This window comes from Natrix helvetica (assembly GCF_964273705.1).
Source record: "Natrix helvetica genome assembly, chromosome: 15".
In the NCBI taxonomy this organism is placed as follows: domain Eukaryota; kingdom Metazoa; phylum Chordata; class Lepidosauria; order Squamata; family Natricidae; genus Natrix; species Natrix helvetica.
In genome coordinates, this window is record NC_138565.1 from 9,148,795 (window position 1) to 9,157,475 (window position 8,681).

Consider the following 8,681-nt stretch of genomic DNA (forward strand, 5'->3'; position numbering starts at 1 on the left):
AAATTTATATCCTCCTTATGTCACGTTCTCTTAGTACAGGAGAGCAAATAGGACATTATTGCCATTACTGAAACACGGGGGGAGGGGATGAAACCCAGGAGGATTTCAGTTTTTCAAAACAGACCCATTAGAAGAGGGGGTGGAGTTGCACTTGAACAGCTACCCCTTTGTAGAATTCCAAAACAGAAGAAGAAAAAGAAAACCTGATTGAAGGCACTTGGGTTAATATGAAAGGAAACGGAATGAGGTTCGTTCCCATACGTGAAAACTCCGGATTATCCAATCAGAGGAACTAGAGGCACCTTTTGCTAATCATTTAGCTGATTAACAAAAAGAAATGTGGGGCTTTTATGATCCTGAGATCCACCATATGCCTCCTCTCTACTCCTAGTGACATCAAACAGCTTCCTAACGAGTCTTATGCATCTAAGCATTCTTGTAACTGCCTATCAATCAATGAACTCAATGCAGCTCCCAAAAAGCCATTTTAAAATTTATCAAACACATGAAAACACAAAACTGAAAATAAAAACTAAAACCGGGCTCCCCTCCATGCCAACTCCTCATTGTCTGATCCCCCAGTGCCTGGGAGAAAACCAGGCGTTTAAGCTAAAAGGACGGAGGAGAATGTGACTCATATCTCACAGAGTTTTGTTGGCCTCAGAGAGTCCCTCATAGCTATTTCTGCTGGAAGAGAAGGGGACCATTCAGGGAATCAAACAGACAAGAGTGTCAGATCTTAAAGGATGGTCTTACATAGTACGAACATTTGGAAAACCCATATAGATTATATCAAATAATGACAGGGAGAAGCTCCTTCACACCCACAACAATGAAGGCCAAATTAGCCCTAGATTCAAGGCAAAGCACACTTGCTTAAATTAGGCACCAAGTGGGATGTCCATTTAAAGGCAATTTATTAAGAGTATTAAGAAATTTCCATTAATGAAAACAGGGAATCCAGGACACGGAATCTGGTTTCATTTTATTCTCCACAGTAGAAAAAGTACAAAAGAAGAGTTTATTCCATGGAAGAAATCAGAATGGGATAATTTTTTTAAAAATTTAAATCAGACTTTTAAAGGTTGTAAGAAATCATCCTGCTCAGCTACATCTACATCAGAGACATGAACAGTAACATCCCATAATATTAAGCACAAGTATTGAAATGAGCATTGCATTAAAAAGAGAACATTCACATGGGAAATGGCATCATGAGTCACCCAAGTCTGTTGTGAAAAGGTACAATTTCAGCCAGTTGAAACATGTCACATGTACAATTGAGAAAGTCCTTTATTAATCAGTCTGGGAAAGTCCCTTATTTGGCAATTATTTACTTTACTTAATGCCTTCTTTAGTCAAGCCTCTTATTGTAAATATAATTATCATGGATATCATTATTCTGTTCCTTTGTAAGGACATTGAGAGTGTGTGCACTAGGGAAAAATTCCTAGCATGCCTATTCACAATTGGACAAATTGAATACACAATTCAATTCAATTCCTGAGATACACTCACACTTCTCACATTAAGGCAGGTTTATCATTTTTCTCCCACATCAATTATCTAGTGACCATGGAGGTCTCTACGCTCAGTATAGCTCTCTCCACACTCCAGGCATTTGTTGGGTTCCTCTCTAGTGTGGATTATTTCATGCTTAACCAGCTTTCCCTTCTGACTGAAGCTCTTTCCACACTCCAGGCATTTATGAGGTGTTTCTCCTGAATGGACCCTTAGATGGTTCTGAACATGTCTATTTCTTGTGAGGGATTTTTCATATTCTGGGCATTGATATTCCTTCCTTCTTGGATCCTTTGGGGATTCTGTGGTCTTCCGAAGGACTCTCCACCCTCCAGGCATTTCTACGGTTTCTCTACCCAATGGATCCTTTGATGTTTATAAAGATTGCCCCTCTGACTGAAGCTCTTTCCACACTCCAGGCAGGTATGAGGTTTTTCTCCTGTGTGGATCCTTTGATGTTTATAAAGGCTGCTCCTGTGATTGAAGCTTTTTCCATACTCCAGGCATTTATTAGGTTTTTCTCCTGTGTGGATCTTTTGATGTCTATAAAGGCTGCTCGGCCAACTAAAGCTCTTTCCACATTCCAGACATTTATTAGGTTTTTCTCCTGTGTGGATCCTTTGATGTCCATAAAGGCTGTTCCTCACACTGAAGCTCTTTCCACACTCCAAGCATTTGTGAGGTTTTTCCCCTGTGTGGATCTTTTGATGATGATAAAGGTTGCTCCTCCGACTGAAGCTTTTTCCACACTCCAGGCAGGTATGAGGTTTTTCTCCTGTGTGGATCCTTTGATGTCCATAAAGGCTACTCCTGTGACTGAAACTCTTTCTACACTCCAGGCATTTATGAGGTTTTTCTCCTGTGTGGATCCCTTGATGTCTATAAAGGCTGCTCCTCTGACTGAAGCTCTTTCCACATTCCAGGCATTCATGAGGTTTTTCTCCTGTGTGGATCCCTTGATGTCTATAAAGGCTGCTCCTCTGACTGAAGCTCTTTCTACACTCCAGGCATTTATGAGGTTTTTCTCCTGTGTGGATCCTTTGATGTCCATCAAGGCTACTCTTGTGACTGAACTTCTTTCCACATTCCAGGCATTCATGAGGTTTTTCTCCTGTGTGGATCCTTTGATGTCTATAAAGGCTGCTCCTCAGACTGAAGCTCTTTCCACACTCCAGGCATTCATGAGGCTTTTCTCCTGTGTGGATCTTTTGATGTGTATAAAGGCTGCTCCGCTCACTGAAGCTCTTTCCACACTCCATGCATTTGTGAGGTTTTTCTCCTGTGTGGATCCTTTGATGTTTATAAAGGCTGCTTTGCACACTGAAGCTCTTTCCACACTCCATGCATTTAAATGGCTTCTCTCCTGTGTGGATCCTTTGATGTTTATAAAGGCTGCAACTCCGACTGAAGCTCTTTCCACACTCCATGCATTTAAATGGTTTCTCTCCTGAGTGGATCATTTGATGTGTATAAAGGTTGCTCCTCTGACTGAAGCTCTTTCCACACTCCATGCATTTAAATGGTTTCTCTCCTGAGTGGATCCTTTGATGTTTATAAAGGCTGCTCCTCCGACTGAAGCTCTTTCCACACTCCATGCATTTAAATGGTTTCTCTCCTGAATGGACCCTTAGGTGGCTCTGAAGAAGGTCGTTTCTCTTGAAGGATTTTTTACATTCCGGGCACTGATATTCCTCTTCTTCCTCCTGGATCCTTTGGGGATTCCGGGCTCTTCCGAAGGACCCTCCGTCCTCCAGGACAGTCTTGTGGTCTCCGCCCGTTTCCTTCTCCTCGCATCGCCCTCCAGGCAGCCGCTTTACCCGGGGTCCCTCTGGGCTCATCCCGCCTGCAGCCCCGGAGCCTCCCGGCCTTTCTCCGCCGACTCCCGGGGAACTGGCGCTGGGACCTCCTGCTCTCAGGCGGCGCTTCCTTCCTTCCTTCCCCGCCGGGCTCCTCCGTCCTTCTGCAGGGGAGAGAAAGAAGCGAGTCACGGCTGCGTCCTCTTCCCCGCAGGGGGACCCCAGGCCGAAGCCTCCGCCTCCCACGGCTCTCCTTCCCAGCTTCCCCCCACCAGACGCGGCCTCGGGCGCCCCGGCCTCTCCTCCCTCACAGGCCTCCCTTCTGCCCAGGATCATCCCGGACTGCGAATCCCGGCGTCCCCTGCTCCCTAACTGCTTCAGGCCGCATGCGCACCCGAATCAAACGAAATCTTTCCGTCGCTTGTTTGTATCGGAAAGTGAGGGCCCGATCGGCCTCCGTCCCTTTTTCAGCCGAGCTCCACGTCTTCCTCTCCTGGCCACGCCCCCTGCGACTCTTGGCCCGATTGCGGAAGACGGAAAGAAAGAGCTTTTCCCGTCAGGAAAATTATTTGCATCGCCGTCATTTGCATCGCCGCAGCTTCTGCGCCATCCCATTGGCGGGCCACCGCCTGGCCACACCCCCTGCTCGACTGTGCACCAGCCGCTTCCTAGCTTTCCTCTGCGTGGTTGGCTCCACCCTTGCGTCGCTGGCTCCGCCCCGCCGCCCGGATTGGCGAAATGAAGGAGGGGGGAGTTGGGGGGATGGAGGATCCCCAAAGGGGCTGCAATGGACGGGAACGGACGCAGGTTTCTCTCGCCTGCCTCGGTTTTCTCGTGCGGGGACCCTTTCTGCCTCCCCGGAGCTGCTCCTTACGCCCCCCCCCATTAAGTCTGCAGCCCCGTGGGCATCTCCGGGTGGCCCCCTTTCCTCCTGGGGGGAGAAGGGGGATTGCAGCTGGGTGTCTCCCACCAGCCCCCCCCACTCCAGGTGCTCCTGCCCACCTGGCATCAAGACCCCCTTCCTCTCCCCCCCTGGAAGGAAGGGCGAGGTCGCGATGGCTTTTGCCAGCCTGAAAGAAGCCTTGAATGTAGCCATGTATTGTTATAATATATACTATTTAAATTCCCTGATTCCCAGAGACTCCTGGCAGTTTGCAAATGTTCAGACACGTTTTTATTATTGTGGGGCGTCTACATTGTGGGAGGGGGTGAGGGGCCAAATCATTAAGGGAAGAAGATAAAAGTGATTTCAGAATACTGTTTTTCCCCCTCATTTTGTAGTTCAGGAACTTCCCTGTCCTTTATCTCCTTGCCTTAATGAAAGCTTCCCCATTGACTTTGCCTGTCAGAAGCCAACTCCTTGATCTAATGACCTTGGGACACTGCAACCATCGTAAATACATGTGCCTGAATTTTGACCATGCGTCTGGGGAATGCTGTGGCCGTCGTTAGGTTTGAGGACTGCCTGTAACTCACTTTCCATGTGGTTGTATCTTTGAATCGTGGCTAAACGAACGGTTGTAAGTCAAGGACTAGGTGTTGGATTTGATGAACTTGGTTGGCTTTTGTAGGGTTCATGACCCAAGTATGGTAGGTAACCTCCTCATTGCTATCACGTGTGGGGTTTTCTCTGCTCATATGTAGCTGCCAGTGTTTGGGGGGTGGGGTGGGATGGTTTCCACAAAAGCTCCTTCATTAGGGAATTGTGACTGCCACAAAATGGCCCCCACTTCCAGGATGGCAGCATGCCACCTCCAGGAAGTCGAAGGAGCAATAGATCCTGCTCTCCCTCCCTGTAAAAATTGCTGTAAAACTAACCAGGGCGGCTTTCGAAGTCAGCGTCCTTCTATCTTGGTACCAAAACAAAAGTAGATTCTTTTGTCACTGTCAGATACATATATCTGCCATTCTTTGGTGGACGAATGGGGGGGGGGTTGGATTTGATGAATGTTGTTCTTCCTCCTTTCTATATCTCTCCTTGCATGTTTTTTAAAAAATATTTTTATTTTATTTACATTTAAAATAGTGCAACATGGACAAACCGGAGGTAACCACTCCCGAACTTCCAGGTTCGCCAAAGATCCGTTTTTGGCCCTGTGGACGCTTGAAGGAAGCTCCTGAGGCCCCTGGAGGGCATCAGGGGTGGGAGGCTGTTTTCGCCCTTCCCAGCCTCCTGGAAAGCCTTTGGAGCCTGGGGAGGGCGAAAAAAACGCGCCAAATGTGGAGGGGGCGCTGGTCATATGCACATAGCCTTATGGGTGTGGCACACCCACGCTCCCCCCCCCCGCTTTAGGCACAGGAGCCAAGACTGTTCTATCCAACCACATCATTTACAATTTTTTTCAGTCTTGTCACCTTGTCTTACACCAGTAATAAAATCTGTTCCAAACCTCATAATATTCTGACTCTTCTTTAGTTTTCAATTCTAGGGTGAGACTCTCTGCTTCGGCCCAGGTCAAAATTTTCCAAAATTATGTCTAACTCTGATGGGATATTTTATTTCTTCCAATACTGCGCATAGGTTATTCGTGCCACAGTTAATACACGTATGATTAGATAGAGCACATCTTTCTTATACCCCTCCTGTATTATGGCTAGGAGGAAAATTTCTGGTTTGAACAGAATTTGTTCTCCCTCCATTTGTTCCAGCCATGATTGTATCATTTTCCAATATTTCTTTTTGCCTCATTGCATGTCCACCACATATGGAAAAAGGGGGCTGGTGGTTTTTTTGCACTTCCAACAATTTGGGGGTAAATTTTTAAACATTTTGGAGAGCCGTGGTGGGGGAAGATGCCATCTATAGAAGGTCTTGTACGGATTTTCCTTATAAGCCGTGGCCATTGTTAATTTCTGATTAAGTCTCCGAAGTCTTTCCCATTTAGCCAATTCCACATTGTAATCAAAATTTTTCGCTCAGGCAACCAGTTTCCTCCACATGCTCTTCCTTGAGTTTATATTCCAGCAGATATCTGTACAACACTTTAATCAGCCCATCTTCTGTCTCTATCAGGAGCTTATCTCATATTGTGTATTCTTTGGCAATGCCTTCCTTTTTCCTATCCTGTGCAAACCTTGTTTGTATCTGTAAATAAGACCACCGTTCTAGGTGTACTCCTAGGTGTGATGCCAATTCTAGTCTGGTTTTTTTATCTCCCCCTGTTTATTCAATATCTCTTTATATGTAACCATTTTTTTCCATGTTAATTAAATTTCGGTGTATCAACGTATTGGACATAAATATGATAATAAGATATAAAGACATATTAGACAACCAAGAAAAACTAAAAACAAGGCAAGAATTGAAAGACGAGGGAATAAGATATAGGCTGGTTTCCCCATTTACAAATACAAGCAAACAGGGAAAGGGATGGATTTTATAAGGAGCCGCAAGAGCTGGATAAAATTCTACAGGGAACCGAAGAAAAATTGATTAAGAAATATATAACATTATTTATTAAAATTAAAAATGGACGAAGAAACGGTGAAAGAAACGATGATAATATGGGTGACAAATTTGGGTATAGTATAGAATTAGCGGAATGGAAAAAACATTGGGAAATAAATTACAAATTAACGGTGGCAACGGCATATAGAGAGAACATACGAAAGATGCTCTACAGATGGCATCTCCCACCAGTGAGAATTGCGATCATGTTCCTGGAGAGCTCACCTATCTGTTGGAAATGCAACCAACAACATGGAACATACTACCATATGTGGTGGACGTGGACATCTGCGAAAAAATATTGGGGGAAAAAAAATTGGCTAGAGGAGATAACTACACGCAAATTGCAATAAAACCTGAATTATTTTTGTTAGGAATTATAAAAGGAAATTATGAAAAAATTTAGATACTTAATTCTACACATACTCGGATGTGAGGGCGATCTGGCTGCGACATCTGTCACCCCATTGATCGCCAGGGTTGATTCGGCTGATCTGGCTGGCTAGGCGGGTGTCCCCTTCCTCCCTCACCGCTCCATGTACGTCCCTCCCGAAGCTGCACGCTCGGTGGAAGAGGACGACCATCCCAGATGGAAGGAGTGTACCGATCTTCGGTCAAGGGTATACGATAGCTGCGCTCCCCTGCTACAACCTCCAAACAAGCTCAAGGTCCATTTATTTTCCTTTTGTGGAATGCTTTCTGTGGTCCCTGAGCGTAATCATAATTTAGTCCACCTTCCTGGGTGCTTCCCTGGGCCTTCCTCGCTTCTCATTCGGGACCCTTGGACTCTATTGCAATTGTTTTCTGAACCATCCGATACAGAGACCCTTGCACCCCTAACCCTTTAGGAAAAACACCCCAGGGGTGTTCCAACTTGACAGATTTAAGACTTGTGGACTTCAACTCCCAGAATTCCTCCTCTCGCTCTTCATCTTGATGATGTCTGGACGGGAGGGGGAGGGAGCTGGAACCGGTTCTAAACGGCACTGTAGATTTGTGGAACCTCTTCTATAGAAGAGGTTAGAACTGGCAGGAACCCACCCCTGCTGTCAGAAGCCACTTAGCCAGGATGTTGAATGCAAGAATAGTTTGCTTACAAGAAAGACCCCAAAGCTACATAGCTGCAACATGAAACTAGAAACTTTGCAAGATACCCGAGACCTGGGGTAGGCAACAGGTGGCCTGAGATTTAGCTATTTAGCAGAATAAAGGTAAAAGTGTGAGGGGGACTGTAACAAGTAACCAATCAACATTATAGGCATTATTAGTGGGAGGGCAAGGGTGTGTGTGAGAGACTCACCTTGGAGTATAAAAATTGAGTGTAAAGCTGCAATGGGGACTTGGAGGCTTTCAAAGCCAGGGTCCTTCTATCTTGGTACCAAAATAAAAGTATATTCTGGTCTCACATCTTGTGTTTGGCGATCAATTTTTCTTGATCTGGAGGCCCAGATTTGGGGACAACACAAGGTCCCTTCCAGCTCTGTTCTCTTCCCTTCCATTCCCCATCCTATCCTTATCCTACGCTGATAATTAAAGAGTATCGGGGCCCAGGCAGAACCTTGGGGCACCCACTGCCTATTTCCCTCCAGGTGGAAGGGAAGTTCTTTTAAGGCAGGGGTGGGGAGCTATGCCCCTTTTATGACCTGTGAACTTCAACTCCCAGAATTCCTGAGCCGGGTCTTCTGTAGATATTCAGGATGGATTCTTACTGTTTCCTTGACTATTTTGACTTCCCCGCTTCTTCAATCTCCCCCAATGCTGCATTTACCTGACGTTCAAGCGCTGAGTCTTTACTGGCCGGATGCCCTTCTTGTCACCAATGCAGAGATGTATTCTCATTGTTCCACAGAGAGAGGAATATCTGCCTCTACTTAGGATCGATCTCACAGCCTCCTGATTGTGAGACAGGAGCTCCA